This window comes from Euprymna scolopes, chromosome 21 (assembly GCF_053919585.1).
Source record: "Euprymna scolopes isolate OS-2025 chromosome 21, ASM5391958v1, whole genome shotgun sequence".
In the NCBI taxonomy this organism is placed as follows: Eukaryota; Metazoa; Mollusca; class Cephalopoda; order Sepiida; family Sepiolidae; genus Euprymna; species Euprymna scolopes.
The window spans coordinates 75715153-75737989 of NC_136502.1; the positions used below are offsets into that span (position 1 = coordinate 75715153).

Below are 22837 nucleotides of genomic sequence, written 5' to 3' on the forward strand. Positions count from 1 at the left end.
GTATGACATGAGGTTGCGAAGGAGTACGACTGACATCCATGTAAGATTGGCAGCATCCAGTGACCAAAGGAAGCCATCAAAGCAGCAATATATTCTAAGAGCATGACTATCCTTTCAAATAAGAGGAACCACAACCATAATGAGACAGAGAGATTACGTTTCATCCGGACTAAGGAAAATGGACCACCATCATCAAGACGATAATCTGTCAGAATGTGATCGCCATTTTCGGTGATCTCGTGCGTGCCAAGGAAGAAGACGAACATGCGAAGGAATATTGTAGTATTTGGAGGAAGCACTCGTAGAGTTCATGGATTAACGAGGGTAATTCGAGAAAGACGAACTGGCATTCATTCGATAATACGGCATTTTTTTCGTTTTAAACTTGCTATTGAATTATGTTCTAATATCTACCTCATTTACGCGGAGAACGGCTAGGTTAGCTAGTATTTGCCTCTGATTTTATTCTAGTTTTACCATTATTAAAAAATTTAATGAGTTTCTATCGAGCTTGGAACGGATTAGACGATTTACGTGTAAAACGCTTATCAGAATACGAGAATTCCATGGTACGAAAGAAAAGCCACAACTAATGAATTGCTTATCAATATGTTCCACTATATATATATATATATATATATATATATATATATATATATATATATATATATATATATGTGTGTATGTACATATGTATGTGTATATATGTAGTTATATATATATATATATGTATATATACATGTATATATATGCATGTATGTATATACATATGTATGGACATATATATATGCATATATGTATGTATATATATATATGTGTATATACATGTATATATATATATGTGTATATATATATGCATATATATGTATGCATATATATGTATGTATATGTATGTATATATATGTATATATATGTATGTATATATACATGTATGTATATGTATGTATATATATGTATGTATATATATATGTATGTATATGTACATATATGTATGTTATATATGTATATATATGTGTATATATACGTATATATATATGTATATATTTGTATATATACGTATATATATATTTGTATATATATATGTATATATATATATTTTACGTAGGCATCAGTACTTATCAAGGCCAAGATGCCACTCGAGGATAATGGTTAAAGAGTATACAGTAGAAATTGGACAATATAGTAACCGTTAGTAATGGAGATTCGGTAAATTTGTTCACTTATATGGAACGGCTCATCAAAAGCTTGTTTATGTTAGACTGTAAGACAACCATATTGTAGTCAGCTGGAAAGCAGAAAAACGGAAGACAATTCCATAGTCGTGCAGTTCTAAGAAAGAAGATTTGCTCATGGAATCTACGCTTAGGTTTAGGCACAGATAAAGAGTGGGGGAAACTAGTGATAGTGTTTCTTGTAAAAGTTTGGCGAGGGGGGACCATAGAATGGAGCTCAGCCCAGCACCTGCCATGAAAATAACGATAAAGCAGAGACAAACTCGCAACGTCTCTTCTGTGAGAAAGAGGTTGCAAAGAAGAGAAAAGCGCATCCCCCACAAGGCTACGAAGTCTATTTTGAACTCTATCAAGGCAGGATAAGTCCTTTCTAGCAGCTCCTGCCCAGATGTGGCAAAAGTACTCCATCCTTGGACGTACCTGGCTCTTATATAGATAAAGAATTGCATCAGCAGTGAGATATCTACTTAATCGATAGAAGGATCCCATCATTTTTCCAGCGGCCTTGGCAACGGATTTCATGTATATGTTCGATTTAAGATCAGGAATAAAGGTCAAGCCCAGAACACATGAGGCCTCCTCAAGACGAGAGATATTCATTCTAATTGATGCCATATTGGGATCAGAGCGTTGATGATGTAAATATAAAAGCTTGGTTTTAGATGCATTAAAAGTAACAAGCCACTTCTTTCCCCATTGTACCACTTGCTCAAGATCAAAGGAGAGGGAATCAGAGAGAACTTGATCGTTTACGGTCTGAGATGTGCTTCCATAGATATTAGTGTCATCAGCATAGATGTCTACGAATGATGTAAGGATGTGATTTGGAAGATCATTTATATAGATCAGGAAGAGAGTAGGGCCCAGGATGGACCACTGAGGGACTCCAGCATTAATACTAAGAGCTTCTGATTTCTGCCAGTTTTGGAAGGATGGTCGCAAGTTGTGGTTGAAGTCTTTAGAGTACTATAATTGGAATACCGTCAGGGCCGGTTGCTTTACTGGGATCAAGGTTTTTGATTAGCTTGGCAACGTCACGTACAGATATTTGTATATCACATAGCATGTTTTCTGATACAGGAGAAAATATTGGAGGTTGGCAGCCTTGGTCGCAAAGGTTAGAATTAGCTGCAAAGTTCTTGGCAAAGAGTTTGGCTTTGTCTGATGCTGACGAGATTACCTCAGGTCCATTTATGAGAGTTGGGATAGAGCACACGATTCTGTTCAGGATTCTGTTTGCTATTTGACAAAACTGGTGAGAACCAATCCGCTGCTCAGCTACTTTAGACTTGACGGACTGAGCATACAACTCTCTTGCGTTCTTTATTACTTTTTTACAGTGATTGCTGGCAGTTCTGAAAGCGGCTTTAGTCTCAGTACATCTATTACATTGGAAGCAATGGAAAAAGTTATTTCTATGCGCAATGGCAACAGTACATTCCGGAGAGAACCACGGCTGGCTGTTAGGTTTTTGCTGGAATTTTTTCGAGGGTAGAGAACGGTCTATACCTACAATTAACCAATCGGCCAGGTCTGATACTATAGAGGACATCCTTTTTAAACATCGAACGCAGAGGTATAACTGATATAAATGTGCAGAAGCTATAACAGTCAGCCATAGAGTATCGATATACTGTACGATGGATAGGTACATCTGGGGACTTATTACATTTCATTTTTATCTTAACTGATACAACTGAGTTGTCGGAAGATCCAAGTGGACACAGAACAGAAGCTGAACACAATTCAGGGCAAGTTGTGAGAAAGAGGTCTAGGAGACTCGCATACTGGCCGTCAGTGTCGGGCACACGGGTGGGTTCGTGAACAATCTGAGTGAGGTCATAAGCAATGGAGAAATCATAACAGAACCTCCCCTCATCATCGGTCTTGTTTGAGTGAGTTAACCATTCCACATTGTGAACATTGAAGTCTCCACAGACATGAATATTAGCTGGAGGATAAGCAGATAGGGCGTGGTCAATTTTCTCAGCTATACTTTTAAAGATATTAACTCCGATGTTGTGTGAGCGATAGAGAGCAAATATAAATGCAGTAGTTTGACCTAGTGCAACCCGCAAGCATATATAGGGTAAGTTAGGATCTTCTCTGGAGATGTCCCTACCACATAGAAAGCCATCTTTTATATAGGCACATATTCCATGCCCATGGCGATCTTGGGGGTCAGATTTGGAAGTTAAATTAGAGTATCCTTTAATTACGAACTCATCTAGGGAAATGGTCTGTCCAATGCCAGTTTCACTTAGAAATAATATGTCTGGTTTAGTCTCCTGTAATTGGGTTTCAACCTCTGGAAGGTTAGAACGTAGAATTAGAGAAGGAGACCTGGTAGTTGGAGTACGTTAGAAGTTATAGATCCGGGTTTAATCGTGTGTTTTTATTGAGACTTTTCATGGTGGTGTTTTGGGATTTGTGGAATAGGTCGAGAGAAATAGAAATGAAGAATTTTTTTTGTAGCACATGATAAGGTAAAGCCGCAAAAATTACCCACTAATATTGCATCGAGAGGCCCCACCAGAAGCTACTGCATGCTCCAGAATCCATTCACCAAATGGCAATATAGCAGCCCCAGTACTTTGCACCTGCTGATAGGAAAGCCTCCTTAGTGGTTAATCCAAGGTTCGGGTCCCTGATTATCAGGCGGATAGCGTCAGCCCAGATAAAACCTTTACTTCCAGCACCCTTACTAGTGACATGGCTACAAGGATAGACATAGAAATATGCATGTATATATATATATATATATATATATATATATATATATATATAACTACTTCATTTACTCACATAAAATTAATATAAGAAAGTATAGATTTATGCGTAAACTTTAAGTATTTACTTCAAAAGTGCTCAATCCGTAGGTAGAGCTTGTTAGTAATTTATAAAATATATATGGCGATTAAGCTACACTGAATATTCCGCGTTTCCTCCACTCCAGGCTTATCCGCATAAGCCTGAGGAATCCTAGAGTGGATGAAATGCCGAATATTCAGTGTAGCTTAATCGCCATATATTTTATAAATTACAATAAATATATATATATATATATATATATATATATATATATATATATATATATATATATATATATATATATACATATAGGATTAATGGAGTATATAAGGATTCTATTAATAGATACTTTTCGATATAAAAAAAGCCCCAGGTGCAGGTTCAATAAAAAAATATAAATATACTGTTGAATACAGATTTGTAATCAATTTGAAACAAGAATTACATTTTAGTGTGTAGGGACTATGAATTGTCTTTATGGCAGGCATTTCGAACCCTAATGCATCTCATCGAAAGAGGACGGGATGTGTGACTTAACAAGATAAAAATTCAATATCTAACAATAGGCATATAAGGGGATCTTGTATAGGGTGTATATATTGAAGGAGGTGAGAGATTTGTCTAGGACATTATTAGATCATTATTGTATTGTATGTTATGTGTATATATATACATGTATGTTATATATATATGTAAATACATATATAAATGTTTATATATATGTAAATATATATATATATATATATATATATATATATATATATATATATGAGTGTGTGTGCGCGCGCGTGTGTGTTAAATATCTGAAACAATTCAGTTCGTGGTAAACAACTGATGATCCCCACCATAATATTTGGAGTAGCGTAAAATCTTTAAAAATAACTAATGAATGAGATGCTAGGGATTTTCCAATGAAAGACTTAGTACTAAAAGTTGTTTTTTTTATACATGTCTGAGGGTTACAAAATTTCTAACCCAATATATATATATATATATATATATATATGTATATGTATATATATACGTATATATATATATATATATATATATATATATATATATATATATAGTATCTCAAAATGTACTAACACTTCAAATGATATCTAATTGAGGAATCATGTTTGCAAATATTTTAATTGATGAACATTATTGTCAGGACAACTATGATAACAGTTAAGTTGTGAGTACATTTTAGACCCCCCCCCACACACACACACTCCAAAGCAAATGATCTACGGTAAGCTAAAAGAGGAAAAGCGATCCCAAGGAGGACAGAAATAAAAATATAAAAATAACATAAAGACCCACCTGAGACAGTGTCACTTCAGCCTCGCCAGCTAGGAAGATGCTGCTCTTCAGAGAAGCATTGGAGCAAGATGGTCCATGAAGGCACGGCTCACTCAGAAAAGGACCCCCACAGAGCCGCAGAAAACAGGAGGAAGTAGAGAAAATAGAGATCTACTACGAACACAGCTCCTTCCCCCTCATCTACTACCCAGTCGACCGCCCACACATGCCTCCACTGCGGGTCAAGGATAAGCCTCCACAGCCATCTGAGAACCCACAAATGACCAGACCCAATCACACTGACGGGAGAACAATCATACTCGTCACAAATGATTCCCGATGATGATGATGATGATGATGATGATGATGATGACGACGATGACGATGATGATGATGATGATGATGATGATGATGATGATGATGATGATGATATGAATAAAATAAATATTTAGCTTTTTTATGATTTCTGATAGAGCACTTTGCTAGGTTTTTCTGCTCACAAGAAACATATACTATTCATATATATATATATATATATATATATATATATATATATATATATATATATATGTTTGTGTATGTGTATGTACTTTTCAATTTGGCCTCGAGCACGAGAATTTACTGAGAGCAAATAAGAACCACTTTTAAGACATCAGTTTATTGAGTATCTTAAGCAGTCATAGGCCTTCATTTAATATGCCGTACTTAGATTATATATTATTATTTCGACGCACCGACGTATTTTCGCCTCGTTTGCTGCACTTGGCAGGATTGACGGCTTTTTCTCCATTGTGTCATCCGATTTTCAGATTTATATTTTGCTTCTCGCATATTTCATATACTTTTTTCCTTTGAGTAGAAGGAAACGGGGAAATGAGTGGATATTTTCAGATACTCTAATGTCATTTCGAAAAAAGAAATAAAGTTAAATTTAATATAAAAGTTAAATGCTATTTATTCAATTCCTTTAATTAATTGTAAATAATTCCATGAAAGGAAAAAAAAAACATATAAAAGCAAAAGTAACGGGCCTTTCACCTTGGCAGAAGCTTGAAGCCCTTGAATTGCATTTGCGTTTATGCAGTCGCAAGTACTTATGTTAAAGATACGTTGACAGCGACTTATGAATATTGAATATATATATATGTTTTGAGACAAATAGAAAAACCGAATGAAATTATTAAAAGAATCAACGTTTCGTCCTTATTTCAGAGGACATCTTCAGGATATTGAAGTAAAAATGCAAGAAAAGAAAAAGTCATAGAAAAAAAAGATAACAGTTTTTGAATCCTACCCATGTCGGGAAGGACAAACATATGTGTGCGTATGGGAAGGTTGGGTTATTCAATGTCTATATATACACATTTAAAAATGCGTTAAATAAATATGTACACTTTTATTTTTATATATATATATATATATATATATATATAATATATCAAGATAAGCAGTATTTTTCATGATTTTTTTGTATGATTGCAGACAACTTATGAACAATTGAATCATAATATATATATATATATATATAAATATATATATATATATATATATATATATATATATATATATATATATATATATATATATATATATGAAACAGTACTATATGTGGATGACTATAATGCTCCCTATCTTGGGTAGAGCATATTGGGAAGTGATATACAAATTACCATTAGCGTATTAAGTGATGCTCTTTGTGTAAACAAATTAATCTGAGGTGTTTGGACAATGTCAAAAGCATTGGTAATTCACTACCCGCATAGCAGCAGCGGAATAGCGCAACGGTTAGAAGCTCCGACTGTCATTTGGGCGGTCGGGTTTCGATCCTGGCTTGAAGTAGTGTCTTGTCTATATATATATATATATATATATATATATATATATATATATATATATATATATATATATATATATATAAAACCCAGAGACGCTTTGTAAAAGCTTCTGTAAACTTAAAATATATTAATTTATAAATGTAATCAATATAATAATCCTAATTAAATAAAAACAAAAAACCCCAAAAACTCAAAACAACTAATGTAGGAAATATAGCTTATTATAAAGAACAAAAATTAATGACTCTCTGTCATGATTTACAAGAAATTATTATCCGACGGGAAACACCATTAAGTATTCCTTCATCCGCGGTGTTTCAAAGAATACGTTATTTTCATCAGAGGAAAGATTTAAGCAACATAATTGCCATTGTGAAGCTATGTTTTTTTCTGTTCCTAGCATAAATTGAAACTGCACAAGAAGAAACTAATCCTATATGCATGAAAGTTAGTCGAAATAATTTATGAAACGAAGAAAAAAATGGAAAATGAAGGAAAAGGTATGTAACGATCAGGTAGGACCAGAAATATATTAGTTATAAGAGGCAATATTCACATAAGTAGTAATCTAGTTTATAAGAGGCAATATTTACATACATAGTAATCCAGTTAAAGAATTCAAAAGGAGAGTAATCCAATTATAGTGGCAGTGTTGTGTTATATATGTGTATGCATATATGAAAACAATGCAAGAATAATAAAGAAAAACGAGAAAATGATAAACACTCAGAGATATATACCGACAGGAAAGGCATACTGTGAAAGAGAATGGGAGACAGCCAATATGAAGAGGAAAGGGAGCGAGAGACATACAGATGCATTCATGAAATAATACACACACAGACACACAGACACACACACACACACACACACTTATATATATATATATATATATATATATATATATATATATATATATATATATATATATATATATATATACAGGGTGATCCAAAAAAATAAAACAGAAGAGGCCATCTAGAACATATGCTCTAGAACGGAGGAAAAAAAAGAAGAAAAGGCCAAAGACACTAGTGTTTTGATGTGATGTTTTTAATATAATAAACTAGTTATGACCAAAGTTTCATTTCATAGGGACACACACACACACACACACACATATATATATATATACATATATATATATATATATATATATATATATATATATTTATTTATATAAAATGGGTTAATAAATTCCAACGAAAGAAAGATGTATATTTAAATAAGAGAGTAGTCACCAACAATGTGTATTTTTTAACATTATTTTATTATTGCATGTCTTGGTTTTTCATTGAGAATTATGTTTGGATCATTGTGATAATGTTTTTAAGTTATTGAAATCGTTTACGTACGTTTCAGACGGTCTGATGCGTCCTCGTCAGAAATTATTTTCAAATGTGTAAAAATGGAAATTTTCGTTAGTTTGAAGTTTATCCAAGGGGTGGAGGCTTGTAAGTGTTTATTATACATTGGTATGCTTTTTTTTTTTTTTTTTTTTTTGTCAAGGGAGATTTTGACCTGGCTGTAGTCGGTCAGTCGCAATTTCTTTCTGCTAATGTGTTTTTTCTTTTCCTTTAGGGTGGGGTAGGGTGTGTGTGTATGTGTGTGTGTGTGTGTGTGTGTGTGTGCGTGTGTGTTTATGTGTGTGTGTGCGCGTGTGTGTGTTTGCTTTTATTGGTTTGGGAATGTGTATATTTTGGGGTCATTTGCTTTCTTAGGAAGGCGGCTGTGGTCCGAGGTCGTTACTAGTGTGTATGCGTAGGAAGGGGGGACTGGCTCGTCTGAAGTAAGGGTGGAGGTGCTTTCATTCTATTTTGATATTTATTTTTTGGATTCTTGGATTTTAATATTGTGATTTTTTCCTTTTAGTCTTATATTATGTGTGTTTAGAAAGAGGGGTGTATTTAAAATAGGGGATTTTTTAATGTTTCTATTTATTTGTCTCCCCATGTGGGTATGGCTAGACCCAGGATCGGTTCCTAGTGTAGGGAAGATTTTGTTCCCCAGAGGGGGGGGCATTGGGGTGTGTAGGTATGGGGGGATGATAGAAGGGAAGATAGTCGTTTCAGTCATGAGGGGGTTCTCCTCCCCTGACTGAGGGAGGGAGCGAGGTGTTGGAACAGATATTATACTACGGTTCTAGGTGTCTCCTAGTGTTGTTGGTTTCGAGGTTAATATATATATATATATATATATATATATATATATATTAACCTCGAAATTAAATATAAAAAATTAATATAATATTTTTTATATTTAATATTTTATTTTTCATATTTAATATTTTATTTTTAGGTTTAATATTTTATTTAAATATTTCATATTTCATTTTTTATATTTAATATTTATTTTAATATTTTAATATTTTATTTTTATATTTAATATTTTATTTTTCATATTTAATATTTTATTTTTTATATTTAATATTTTATTTTTTATATTTCAAGCGGTCCTCTGCTCTTGATCACAAAAAGTAGCGAAATAAAATGAAATCCATATAAGGTGTGCATAAATGTGACCTTGTTTGTCTGTGTGCAAAGCAATTTCTACTAAACTACTCTGTCATTTGTTTGGTCTACAAACTTGAAACTTGATATAGAGGGGATTATATAGACGCATGAAAGAAAATCGATTGTGATTTAAGTCGTTTAAAATTGCTAAGAGTTTAAAATTTAAAAACAAAAATTGAAACTTGGCAGACGTAAATAGACTAAACGTGTTACTCTTAAGCATGCGCATATTCTTTAACTTTTATATGTATATGGACTTAGCTCAAATGGTAATGAAAAATGCTAGAGAGCTATATAGTTTGGTTTCGATTCTAATCGATGGCAGCCAAGTCATACTTTTATTATTTTTCACTTTCAAAATAATTACAATGTATTGGATACTAATAAGCTGACAATTGGCCCAATAATAATAATAATAATAATAATAATAATAATAATAAATATCGAAATGTGCATGTATGAAAATAATAAAATTAAACGCACTTTACAATTGGGCAACTCCAGCGGCGTGCTAATAGTGCCGGCAAAAAGAAAGTAATTTTTTCAGAAACTGCAAATTTAAGCTAAATTTAATGTAACTGTTTAAACAACTTATACCTTATTTGATTCGCCTTTTATTCCTCTATAATTTTACCTGTTCATATTTGACTTTTAATTGAAATATTCTAGTGTTCACATCAATTTAAAAAAAAAAATCAAATTGAGGAGGCAAAAAGGACGTCGGCAGCAACAAATTCGCTTAAAACCAGCTTAAATTATCGCCCCTAAGTCAGTTTAAAGCATCTCTAATCGTAATTGTTGTTGTTCTAGGTTATACAACGTAACATTTAGCCCATATGCCACGACTTTCTTTTAGTGATCGTCAGGAGCTCATTAATCTCCACCTTTCTGGTTTATCCAATTTAGAAATCGGCCACATATTGAAATGTGATGAGAAAACGGCACGAAAGACTGTGCAAAAGCACTAAAACACCGGCAGTGTTCGTGGTGCCCTGGTCGTACTAGAGGTACTTCTAACAGAGAAGACAATGCTATCAAGATCCGCAGCCTTAGAAACAAAATTTAAACGGCTCCCCAAATCCAACCACGGTGCAATCTTGTTAAAAATGGCTCTCTTTCTACTGTCAAGAACAGATTAAAGGAATTTAATTTGCGAGGATATGTTGCAAGATGAAAGACAATGATATAAATAAAAAATTTTTAACAAATTCTAGATTTGAAACTTAACCATTTAACGGCATAGAATTTAAATTACTAATTTATGATAACTATATATATATATATATATATATATATATACACACACACACACACACACACACACACACACACACATATATATATATATATATAACAATGACAAAATCGGTATCATTTTCATTTACCGTCAACTGGACAGTTCTTTTCAAGGAGGGTTTATTGTCAGTTTATGCGTTGACATTTTTGCTAAGTCATTCACGCCTCATGATACGCACACTTTAAAGGCGTTTGCAAAGCCATTCATGCCTTGCCATATATACGTTAATTTCGAAGGCTTTAACGTCGTAAGTTCACCGTGGACCAGTCGACTAGAGCGTTCCCTTTATTTCACCTCCTTTTCTTATTAGCGTTACACGTTCGAGCCTGGCCAGTGCTGCTATTTTGTGCTCGCGCGGGTACTCGCTTCTATTTTCATTTTTAAAGGAGGTTGCTTCATTTTTTTTATGTTTTTTCCTTATGGCTCACGCAAGTAATAACTATTATTAAATGTATTGTTTTTATTTTTAAACGCAAATAGGTCAAAAAGCAAAATAAATTGTTTTTGCCTAATTTCCCCATTTGTATTTTATTTTAGGTATATGTATTGAAAATAGTTTAAATACTTATAAATAATGTTAACTGTTTTGAAACGAAAATAGCACACAAAACAAAATAATTTTTTTTTTCCTAATTTCCCCAATTTTATTTTTTTAGGTATATATATATTGAAAAATGTCTGCGAACAATATTTCTTTCATACTTATAAAAAAAAATTCTGTTTCTGTTGTCTACAATTAAAATGTTAATAATTTACATTGTTTCAAATTATAAAGTGTTCTATTTATATGGTTTATAATATAAACAAAATTCTGTATATATTGTTTAAAGTAAATAGTCATTGTTTATTATTTTATGAAAACGTTCTGTTTATATCGTTTCTATTTTTCTGTGTATTTTAAACTGTCACTTTCTGAAATACCTTTTACATGTTTACATGGTAATGTACTGGTGACTACAATAATTTAATTCCTTTAAGCGATAAAAGGTTCGATAGTATTTTGCCACGTAAACTCCAGTCTTGCCGTCAAAAATACCATACCCTGAACTATACATTGCCCGCACAGACCGAATAACACTGCAACCACCAAATTTTGTTTTCATTCATAGTATTTTCGCGTGGGAATTCTGACAGCGATTATCCAAGGTATTTTTCGGGCAAATTTTTTGACCCCCCCCTCGCACTCACAAAATGGGGTGTCTCTTATGAAGGCCGTTCTAAACAGGCAGTGTTGGAGTGTCCATACCAAAAGCCGTTCTTTACACGAGGAGGCTGGAGGTGTCTATTTCGAAAGCCGTTCTTAACATGAGGAGGTTGGAGGTTGGGCAACAACAACTACAACAATCGTACTTTATTTTTTTACGCTGGAGGGTGGCATTCTATCACCGGGCAACGCCGGTTAACGGATCCTGCTAGTTAATAATATATATAATAATCCCATTCTCCCTGCACTTAAAATATACCCTAACACGCTACGAAAATTACTAATTTTCTGTATCACGGAGGTACCTTTCTATGGCCTCAACGGAACATTATATATCTAGGTCGGCGGAGTTTCAATTGGTGTTGCTCTAGGTTGGTGTTGTTTTCGGAATTTTATATGATCCACCTGGAAACTAAAATCTTTAATAGCATTATTGAACCATCTATCTATGGAAGGTATCTATATTAGACACGTCGATAAGACACTACTATTAACGAGAAATTTAGATAAATTAACAATAATCAAAAACGCACTTAAAAAATGTCAACGTGATAATTCCGTATATTGTATCTCCGTACATGTACGTTGATAGATTTGCTTTTTATATTTGCGATTTCGTTTTCATTCACATTCATGCGATGAATTCTAATGTCGTAACTGAAGTGGTCCTTGACAATTTCTGTTTAGATTCTTAATTTTCACTGGATTCCTATATTAAAAACCATGTGATTTTCAACAAGACTTGTTTTCTTTACATTCTCCGTGTTTGGATAATTGCACTTCGACAGAATTCAAAGTGAGAACTGAATTGGAAAAACTAAACGCAAAATAAATATCTTTTCATTTTATAATCATCATTGACATCCAGTCTTTGTAAACTATTAAGAATGTAGTTATATAAAGAACAGTTATCTGTTAGTGTGTATGTTTGTATATCTAGCTATAGGTCCTGGATATGACCTAAAACTATATCCGATGGTGAGGCCCCCACCTTGCGGGCCTTGGGGAGTGTGGAGCCACCCTTTAATTGCCATTGCTCCCAGGTCCACTCTGACCCTTAGTGGTAGTACCTGTTAGGGTTCCAACTATGGGTCCAAAAAAATCCGACTTAAAAAACAAATATGCTCCATTAAAATCGTACCTCAATATAACTAGATTCGGCATTAAATAACCTGAAAAAGGTTGATATGCTGTAAAACAAAAACAACCAACCATATCTAGCTATAATTAAAACATTACAAACCAACGACCAATAAATTATATTTTTTTAATCAGACAAAGAAAAAAACATAGTTAATCGTAACATTTAGGGCTAATTTCAAATTTTCAATCAAGATTGTTCTAATATTTTTTAAACTGACTGTTCCATTGTTGATAAAATGATAAATGCTTATGTTTTTAAACTACCAGTAAAACTATATATATATATATATATATATATATATATATATATATATATATATATATATATATATACTTGTTTATTGTTATATAAACATGCTCACATCCCGCTGCTACAAATAGCCACTTCTTTCAATCAAACAACAGATATCATCAGGCAGCGACTTGACTATTCAAAAGTTCAATGAATAATAATTATTCATTGAACTTTTGAGTAGTCAAGTCGCTGCCTGATGATATCTGTTGTTTGATTGAAAGAAGTGGCTATTTGTAGCAGCGGGATGTGAGCATGTTTATATAACAATAAACAAGTATTATCAGCTCTTTTTATTGAGTACTATCTAACAACCTCGTTGAATTCATTAGTCTATTACTTTCGAATAAAAAACCCGACTATATATATATATATATATATATATATATATATATATATATATATATATATATATATATATTTAAATAAAAGGGGCGGAAATCTCTCAAAAGCTCTTTCGACTATCATCTCGTCAGGAGAGAATCGATAGTATAAAATTAAATAACATAATGCCGAAATAAAGAGCAAAAGGGGGGAACGAGTAAACGAGTACTAAAAGTGCCAGAAAGACGATTAAAAGTAAATTTAATTGGTGAAGAGAAAAAAGCGTTTAAAATGGCACCGCGAGAGAAGGACAAAAAAAAAAAAAAGGGTTATCAAATTTCCCCAAAGAGATTCAACGCCTTCACCGTATCCTTCTGCCGGCATAAAGATGGTTTACGAAAGGCAATAGAGACAGATTCCAAAATTCTTAAATGATTTTTGGAGTCCGCTCTATGCAGTACCTCAAACCACTCTATTTTATACTGATTGGCACAACATGGATTATCAACCAAATGTTGGCCAATAGCAGAGTCCAAAGTTGTAGAGCAAGGGAGATTCATAGATCCTACTCTACCCTGTCTAATTTTAGAAGGAACGTGTTGGTTTATACGAGTCCTTAAATGCAAGGAGGTCCGCCCCACGTAACCAGCGTCACACTGGCAAGAAAAACTGTATACAATGTTACTATTGAGGACGTAAGGCAAACTATCCTTGCAAAAAGGAGGAAACGCAGGTCTAACAGTATACACTAACCGCAAGGAAACAGCATGAAAACAATTAGTAATGCTTTTAACAATCTGTTTGGTTATTTTCGTGGCATTATCCCCTATCCACGGTAATTTTAAATAAACAGGGCATTTTAAAGGCCCGAATGGTTTAAGGGATTTGAAGTCAGCAACCTTTTTGTTTATACAATCATCAATGAGGTCTAAAGGATAACCATTATTGATGAAAATATCCCTGATCTTGTTCAGTTCAGAGTCCAATTTAATAGGTGAGCAAATCATAAGGGCTCTATGTACCAAAGTACTTATTAAGCCGATTTTTCGCGATTTTGGTACAAAAGAAGACCAGTTCACGTACAAACCAGTAAAAGTCGGCTTTCTGTAAATTGTAGTGAGAAAACCACCTTTCGAACGTTCAACAAGAACATCCAAAAAGGGAAGAGTGTTATCTTTCTCACTTTCCATCGTGAACTGTAGATATATATATACACTCCGTGCCAGAATTATATGCAAATCAATATTTTTGTTTTAACTCCGAGAGTTTTCAATGAAAATTTGTGAAATTTAGCACGTTATATGGCAAAACTAACACAAGTGCAGATATAACATTTTAAGTTAATCTGCACAGTAATAAATAATTGGCAGCCATTTTGTTAATATACAATTTTTTTTTCATCTTTCCAACTTTATATGCAAACCAATGCTAAAATATGGTGAAGTGCTAAAAGATCATCGAAACATTGATTATTCTAGGAATTTGTAAATTGAGAAAAACAATAATAAAGAACAAACAACTTCAATATGGTTTCATAGTACAATCAATATCTTATATAATTGCCATTTTTATTGACAAGAGCAAAAATCCTTTGGTCCATTGAAGATGTCAAACTGTCGATTTCATCTGATGAAATCTCTTTGGCAGCAGTCATAATAACATTCCAGAGGTCATACTTGGAGGTGTACTGCCTTTCTCCGGAGTAAATATTTTGTTTCAAGATGCTCCACAGATTTTTGATGTGTTTTAAATCAGGAAAACAGGCTGGCCATCGCATTATTTTCCCATGTCTGGCAAAAAACTCTCTCCAAATATTCAGTGGCTATCCTTGCAGAATGAGACGGTGCATTATCATGTATGAATACCATCTTTTTCCAGAATGCCAAATTCTTCTTCTTGTGCCAGGGTTCCAAGTGTTCCTTAATGAAGTCAATGTAGAGTTTAGCAGTAATTTTCACTCCATTTGCGACTCTGAATGGTCCTACCAGCTCATTGCCAATGATTCCAACTCAGAACATCACACAACAACCTCCTTGTTGACGCCTGATCCTTTGGGGACATATATCCTTATTATGGTACCATCCTCCCTTCCAGCCATCAGGTCCATCAAGAGTCACTCGACACTCATCGGTGAACAAAACAGTTTGAAAATTCACCGTCATGTGATCTCTTGCCCACTCCATCCTCTTTTTCTTGTGGATATCCTTCAATTGAGGGCGGACCTCTGGCTTTCCAGATTTTGCAATCGTCCTCAGGATACGGCGACAAATTGATTTAGGCACATCAGGAACGCCAGCTTTTTCAAAAACTTATTTGCTAGTTTCAAGTGGGTTACCGCGAACTTCTCTCTTGATTTTGCTCATTGTTCGACGTGACAGATATGATTTCTTACGAATTTTCCCTTTGTCAGAACGTCTGTTGCAAAGTGGAGGGTTAGTACAATATTTTTTTTTATTGTACGATGATCACGGTGGAATTCTTTGGCAATTTCTAAAATGGAAATCTTATTGTGGCGCCTTTAGACAATTTTAGACTTCTCAGCTTGACTTAAAGCACCTTTACCTCCCATCTTGCATATAAAGTTGTCACGCTGAAAGAAAAACTGCAAGTCATCAAAATAGCTGCTGTTTGTTCGCTTTTGCGCAGATCATCTTTAAATTTTATATCTGCGCATGCGTTAATGTTGCCGTATAACGTGCGAAGTTTCACGAACACGAATTTTCATTGAAAACTATCGGAGTTTGGACAAAAATATCGATTTGCAATATATATATATATATATATATATATATATATATATATATATATATATATATATATACTCAACTCGCATTTAGGTAAAAATGCACTTTCGTAAATAATTGAATTCATTCAAAACGTATCGCAAAAACAAATAACATCTAAATAAATCGCGATACATCCAGAGACTCGAGCTGGATGGACGCGCGGATAAAGGGTTTAGGCTCATTACACCAGGATCCCGAATTTCGAATCTCGCTAGATTCAGCCACTCTGATGAGTCGTAGACGACGAAACACGTGTCAGTGGATAATTATATTCTTAAAATATTATATATACCGCTCCCTATGTGGGGATACCAAATTGGTTAAAGGGAAAATTATTCCCAACTCGCATTTAGGTAAAATCACATCTATGTATAATATATATATATATATAAATTTAGATAAAAATCGCATCTATATATATATATATATATATATATATATATATATGTGTGTTATACATATATATATATATATGTACCTACACACACACACACGCACGCACACACACACACACACACACACACACACACACACATATATATATATATATATATATATATATATATATATATAAAGGAACAAACCGAGTTATGTGCTCATCAACGTTTCGTCTTTATTTCGAGACTTCCCCTGGATGAATGATAATAAGGAAAACAAAACACCAGTATAATTATTTGAAAATTTTATGTGCAAAGTGTGACGCTGTTCTATTTCAGAAACGGAAAAAGACGTTGGAAATTCAAAAAAGGGAAGGGGGGCTTGCATTGTTAATGTGAGGGAGATTTTTAATAACGTCATATAGTCGTTAATATGTTTTTAAAATATATGAACGCAGTTAATATTCTTTCTGGAAAAAATATGTATTAAAATTCAAATTTGAACGAATTTTTAAAAAATGAAAATAAAGTAAAACCATCTGTATTTGACAATCGTTATAAGTAGGTGTTCGGAAGGTGATTGTGGTGAAGTGGATAAAGACGTTGCTTGATGAACTAGATGTACCAAGTCCACGTTCATTCAGTTCTAATGCACCACTTTCATTTATAGATGTTGACAACCTTCATGTGGTCCTCATGTAAATACTTAATTATAGATAGAATCGAGCAAACCAATGTCAATATTGAACTTAGTAGACTTATTTGCAGATTTTAGAAAGCTTCGCTATATGCTTGGAAACAAAATTTTGCCGCAGTTATGACCCAGTCTTTTAGCCGTCAAGAGCGGTATGCCAGTTTCAACTTTTATCTGATCGGCTTAATTTTTGGTAATCCATCTTGAACAAAACCTACGTGATATGATTTTTAAAAAACTGAGATTCACCTCAAAAAGGCAAATTTTCACTGGCGTATGCGACCACTGTGATTTAGGGATAATGCTTGCAGGGAATTGAGCAGGGAGGTATCTGTCCACACTATACTAAAATTTCTGCATGTTAGTAGAGTCGGGGAAGCAAGTTAGGGTAGGAAATTCCAAAGTCTAGCAATATACGGGGAAAGGCTTTCAGAGTAGAAACAGCTACAGCAAAGGGGTGAGATTTTACTACTTGAGGGGGGCACAAGTGTCATGAGTTCTTCATAAACCATTTCATTAATGTGTTTGTAAAAGTAGCTCGGGAATGCAACATTGCGACGAAGGGGCAGCGGTTAAACTTGGTTGATAGTGTGAGACCTATTAGCTTGTAAACCCCTTTTATACCCTGTCTAATAAAGAGAGATTAGTGATTTTGCACAGGTCCATATGTGGCCAAACTATCTTAGGCCTGGGCGAATGGTAACTTTAGATATATAAGATACTGTCAGCTGTTAGTATATTTCTAATAGAGCAGAGTAAGTCCAACTTCTTTGCAGCATGCTTTCAATGTCTTCTATGTATTTGTTTTAATGTGTGTTACCTGTTAATGCTAAGCCGAACAGTTTGGATGGTGAAATCTTGACTATCCATGGCAATCGATTGTTGGAAAGGTTCTTTGTAATTGTAGAAGGAAAGGGGTTTTGTCTTAGTAGCATTAAACATTAATAAGCACCGACGTCTCTATTCCACTAGAGACTGCAAGTCATTCTCTAAAGACTCAGATATTTTATTGATGTCCGAACATTTGTTTTTTCTCAATATGACTTTTTTTCATTTTATTCTTTTGAAGATTGTAATGCTGGGTATGGGGCAGCCAAACCAGCTGCCAACATTGCCCTGCTTTTTATTGAAACCAACCGAGAGCTCTTTTTAGTATCCTCGCTGTTCCCTTAAGTGTAATTGTCTGGATCTCTTTTGCACTTGGTTCACCAGAAACATTAGTTAGGTAGGACTTCAGGTTCTTCTTCATAAGCCCTGTATCACCTATAATAACTGGTATGATTCATATCTTCCTAAGATTACAGTTTCTTTTCATATCATACATGAGACCTTGATATTTGGTCTGTTTCTCCCTTTCAGCTCTGTTCAGACCTCCATCATTAGGGACACTCACTTCAACCAAGATTGCCATTCTTTCTTACTTACAGACCGTGGTGTCATTACCAAATATTCCCATCTGCGACGCAATTTCACACGGGGGGTCATTTATAAATATCAGAAACCATAAATGTCAAAGGATCAAACCCCGGAGCACACCCGCATTAATGTCATGTTGCTTAGATGTACGGCCATTGGATTGTTCTCTTGGCTAAGAAAGATTTGAGATGGCATCTAGTAACAGAGAAACATGCTTACACCGTCTTAATTTCTTTTTTATATTAACTTTCTGTATGTCTGTTATGTTATGTCTGAATATGTCAGTCTATCTCATGAAGTTACTTCAACGATAGATTTTGAATATTTTATTTCAAAGACATTGAGTTATCTCTCGGGTTTGTCAGTATAGGCCAGGTTTCACTTGTATATACAATAAAAGGAACTACTTGGTTTGGTTCAATTTTGTTGTTGTATTTTACGGCATACCAACATTTTTGCTTTATTTAATACCGAATCCAGCAATTTTGGAAACAAAAAAAATATGCTTCAAGTTTTTTATATCTGCAAATATTTATTAATGCTGTTTGGTTTGCTTGTTTTGTTTTACGGCATATCAACCCTTTTCAGGTTATTTAATGTTGATTCCAGTAATTTTTGGAAAAAAAGTTTTATGCTTCAAGTTCTTTATATCTGCAAATGTTTATTCATGGTGCTTCGTTTGTTTGTTCACTGTATATGAAAAATTATTGTTTTTGGCTTTGCAGAACATGATTGAGTTTTTTTAAGGGAGAGCTAATGAAGGGTTTAAAGCATGTCTGGTAATCCCCAAGTTTTAATATTCAAAAGCTCTTCACACCTAATGGAAATTCGAACGATACATCAGTGAAGTCCGACTCAACTGACATTCGCCTAGTTTTAATGCACAACATTTAAGACCTTATAATAATGTGTCCCATAGGTCAAGTAATACGAGTTCGGAGTGCGCTCATAATTCGTCTCCAGTTAATGATGGTTATATAAAGGAGTGATACCGCTTCAGCTTCCTTGCGACCCCACCTCCCAACTGCCATCCGCTCAGAAATGATTAACCCCGTAAAATATGACCAAAGACCTTCTACCCCCCCCTCGTTCATCACCTGGAGGCAAGATGTACGCTATCATTCATTCACCACAGCGGCCCATCTGCCATGATTAACAATTTAATTAATTTAGCTTGAATAACGTCTTAATCAGCCATTCCTATTCTGTGCCGTGGCTTCTGAATTTATTCACCCTCTCTTGATTAGATTTGTTAAAATAACGAGCTGGACGAGCAATATGGCCGCCAGAGAATGTCGAGTTTTATGTTGTGTTAGAGGAAGTGATGGTGCGAGTCGGCTTTCGGAGAAAGGTAACGGAAATCATATTTCCCGCTGCTTGAATTTGCTTCATCAAAGGTGGATGACGACATCATATCATCTGATTAAGCACAAACTTTCAGTATGTTTCCTAAAGAATTTGTTATGGACTACTGGTATCATCTTAAGTGTTGTTTTCACAACGTTTCGGCCGATATAACTTCCGACGTTCTTCAGACGAGTAGAGTTCTTGGAAAGAAACTTTGCTCATGGAAGTTCCCTTTAATTTAGAAAAGAGAGAAATTAAACTTTTTGACAGTGGTTGTAGCTAGACGGGTTTTTGCTACGAACGTTTTACAGAGGGGCCATAAATTAACTTTTAATTGTTTTTCATATGAAAAAAGAGCGCAACAAGTTTATTATTAACCTTATCAGATATCAATCACGTTTTTCTGAACAGAATGTATTTATTCTCACAAGTAATGCACATGAATATGCAACACATACCAAAGTTTCTTTCTACGTAGAGATATAAAAAATGGACTTACTAAGCTGTGTAGGAGACCCACTTCTTCTCGAACCTGTCTGCACAAAATAGGAGTGAATAAATTGTGTTTGCCTCTTCAGTGATTAAACAGAAAACAGAGTAGAAAGTAATTGGGCAAACATGTTGTTACCTCGTCAGTCAATCACAGACAACAGAAGAAAAAAGCCAGAATGCTTCTGCTTTAATGGCACTTGTCTAATTCTCGCCACTTTTCTGCCATGTGTTATATCTTCCGAAAGTGGGAAGAAAGTGAATACTAGCGGTATCTCTGCAGCTGCGGTCACTTTGAAACTAAACTGCTAAATCCTATTCGAGGATACGTTCTCAACAACACGTCTGGCAGAAACTGTGCAATTTCGGTGACATTTTATTCTTCGGACTGTGGTATTGGCCTGGGCAGTCCTAGAAAGTCTACCCTCCCAGGTTTTTACCCCCCTCTTTGGAATGGAATTTCATTTACTAAGTTTAATTTCTCTCTTTTCTAAATTAAAGGAAACTTCCATGAGCAAAGTTTCTTTCCAAGAACTCTACTCGTCTGTGGAACACATTGCCACTGGCTGTTTCCTGGCTGACTACAACATTATTGAGCTGTACTATCAAATAATCAAATTCTGCCAAACTTCCGTTATTATTATCAATCATCACGGCGTTATATCACAGTTCACCTAACACTCATCAACCTTTATCCTTGAGTTCTATGGGCCTTAATAAGTGGTTAATCTTTGCTTATAGAAAGAAGCCGATAATACATATAAATGCTTTTCAGTTATTTAATGGGCAAAATGTTAACTCTGAAATTACACAAATTCGTGGTGTATGCTTGAATGACGTCAAACATGGTGACATGCTAAATATGTTCGTTTCACATGTGTAAGATTTACAGTGTACCACATGAAGGGAAAATAAATTAACTGTTATACATGCTGGAGACATTAATTTTCATTGTGTCAAAAATATAATTTTTTCAGTGTTGTCCTATAAAGAGATATACTTAAATATTTGAAGAAATGTAAGGGGTGTACTCACTTTTGTGATACACTGTACATATGTCTCAAAGATACTAATGTAGTGTTCCTGTATTAGCTAAACCATGCACGCGTTTAAACTACAGCATAGTAGTCACCGCTACCAGAAAACTGCATTCGATTTATGGCACCATCGTCTAGTTTTGGACTCCTGATTCTTCTGTGAATTCTCTCTGGGTCGTATATTAGGTTTTAGGCACAATTGTAACATTGTCATAGTTTGTCGGATTCCACAGCCGGGAGATTGTAATTTATTCCCGTGTCGTGGGTACGTTTCTTGGAAGTAATCTTTTCGTCCTTGTATGACTTACCAGCTCCACGGTTTTAAACGATAGGCACCTTTTAAATGAAGGGGTTGATTCGTTGTCTGCGCGAAGGATCTCAAGTCTCCAGAGGATTAATTATCAAGGTTAAGGCAACCGTCATGTTGAAATTGAACACTTGCTTATACAAGTGAACAACACATACTTTTATATATGAAAGAATAAAATCTATTTATTCATTTTGAAGGAATATTATTAAGAACTTGGAAGGCGACAGAGCTGGGCTTGATACGACAGACCGTCGTGCACAAAATCGAAACTTCAATCGCTAATCGTATCTCATGTGGTGACAAAACAAGAGGAAGTGAGTGCGGAGGGGGGGGGGAAGAGAAACACATGAATACATATAAATCTGATAATTTTGTGACAAATTTACTGTTCAGCCTTTTTGATCCTTCGGCAATAACTTCCTGAGGTCGATCTTAAAAAAATC

General features: G+C 34.4%; 1 protein-coding gene across 1 annotated transcript in view; it reads left to right on the forward strand.

The window, feature by feature from the left end:
* LOC145242515 (protocadherin beta-15-like) overlaps positions 1–22837 on the forward strand; it is a 123760-nt gene that overhangs the window by 39637 nt on the left and 61286 nt on the right. The window lies entirely within an intron of this gene.